We start from the raw sequence: 2,500 nt of genomic DNA, 5'->3' as shown, positions 1-2,500 counted from the left end.
ATATTATATAAATTTTTTCCATTACTAGTTGAAAGTTTTCCCTAGATACAATGACAAACTTTACAGTTACAGAAATATTCTAATCTGATAAACTGCATGTACATTCGTAAATCATGAGACATTATTTAATTTTATTTATTTTATATTTCAAAGCTAATACTCCTAATGTTACCATGTATAAGGCAGAGTAAACTACTTATTTCCTTGGAAAAAAAAAAAAAAAATGGAACAGTCATTTTTCGTTTATGGAAAATGCTTAACATTTGCTTTGTGCTTTTCAGATCATTTGGTTTCTAATTATAATTCAAGTGATGGGAAAAAATTTAATAATTGATAAATTTCGAGCAAAAAAACAAATCTTTTAGCCAATCATGCACCTCTTTTCAACTTCATGCATAATATTTCCACAGCACAAAGCAAGTTACTTACTAGATATAGGATTATTCAAAAAATTAGCAGTTAACAATCCACTTATATTTGCATATCATAAAATAAAATAATATAAAAATTACTATTCATTACATTTTGTAATTAATACTCCAGTACTGATGATATACCATTTCTAGGGACCTGCTTAAATTTTAATTATATCACAAACAGCAAGATAACTCCAAGTTAGCTGTACTCTCAACAAATTGCTAGTAACCCAAAACGTGTTTTAACAATTTTATTTATAATTGCATATCACAAAAATATTTTTTCTCTCAACTTTTTCACTTCTATAGAAATTTCACACCAAATGGGTAAACCCATACTGCTCTGAAAAGTTAAAGCTGTTGATATTGACCAATTATATGACCTTCTATATACTAGTGATAGCACTTTTCATTGACATATACCAACAAAAAAATTTAGAAACTTAAAAACCTTGGACAATTAAACCTTTAATTCCACCACTCAATTATTTCTGTGAATTTGCTTGTGCTCTTCCCTGTGCTCATTTTTATGGATCACTTTGGCGGGTTTTCCCTGCTTGCATCTTTCCGGGTTTGTGTCTTCTTTCTGTGTAAAGGCAAGTTAATGTTCTTTCAGCTCATAAATTTGCAATCCTACATCCACCTTGTCCAAAAATAACCCATGATATCAGATTTTGTTTCTGTCCCTTGTAGTTTTCTTAATTTTGTTACATACGTGGGTCTGTACAGTGAGCACATGAATCTATCAGAGGGCCCCAGTGACTGCAACCTGAATTCCCCTTCCTGAATTGCAAGAAAATATGTTTTTCTTTCTCATTTTTTAATTTGTCTGTTATTATTTGTCTTGATATTATGATATAATTGTTAATAAAATGTTTATATCATTAAGATAACAAATAATACAAATGAAGCTTCCAAAATAAAGGGAAAAAGGGTAACATATGAGATGGTAGGACTAATTTAAATGACTCCTTGGTAACTCATTGGAGACCACTATGTGTAAAGACAATAATGACTCTTACGAGGGCATGTATGTATTTTTGCCATCCGGCTAATTGGGTTAAATATGTGACTTGCAGATATATTACCAATATAATGAATCCTAACTTTATATCCAACTGAAATAAAAAGGCAATACAAAAAACTTAAATACACTATTATCAACAATATCTCACTCCCCTCCACTTACATTTGGGCCCCCAGGTCTTCTGTTGTCTTCTTCGTTCATCCCAGAAGCCAGCTTTTACCACTGTCTTGTTTGAGCTGGCAGACACCTTGGGCTCTTTCTTCATCAAACCATTTTGAGTTCTGTGTCTTATGGTCTTTCCCCCTCTGCCTCTATATCTGTATGCGAACAATAAAATATGGGAGTAAACCAAAACCTTCCCACCTGCATTTTCCTTAAATGTTCATCTTCAACAAAATTTCTTTGGGCAATAAGGGGATCAATTTTTAAAAAATTAGCTCCTGTAAATGGAATTATTAACTTAGGCTAATCCATACATCCATTCAATCATCTCATATCCATTCTGATCCATTCTATCTATCCTTCCCCTACCCATCCCTCTCTTCTACCATCCATCCATCATGCATACTCATATTAATTTACAATGCCACCAATTATCAAAAATATAATAAGTAAACATAACATATTTTTCCCTTGTTTGCCATATTATTCAGTCTATGTTTTTCCTCCCCCGCTTCCTTACTCCTCTGGGTTCTCGCAAAAAGGGGATAAAATAACTCCCGAGCTTCTTGGTTTTATTTTGTTCTTCCTCCCCTTTTTTTTTCTTCCCTTGTTCCCTTTTTTGGGTGGGTGTCTTTCCTTTTGGTTGCTTGATTTATTGTTGGGCTAAGCCTTTTCACCTCTTGTGCGCCTCTGTTCTTTGGCCGTGCACCACCAGGTATCTGTGAAGGAAATTGCCATTGAAACTAATAACTCTTAATTTTTTAGAGAGACTTAAGAACTAACTGAAAAATTTCATAAGGATCATTTTAAAGTCTTTATACAAAGGGGTCACACTACCTCTTTCTTTTCTGGAACCTGCTTAGCACCAATAAAGAGACCTTATAAAAATTTGTCA

Source organism: Penaeus monodon, chromosome 14 (assembly GCF_015228065.2).
Source record: "Penaeus monodon isolate SGIC_2016 chromosome 14, NSTDA_Pmon_1, whole genome shotgun sequence".
Classification (NCBI taxonomy): Eukaryota; Metazoa; Arthropoda; class Malacostraca; order Decapoda; family Penaeidae; genus Penaeus; species Penaeus monodon.
This window is presented reverse-complemented; position numbering follows the sequence as displayed.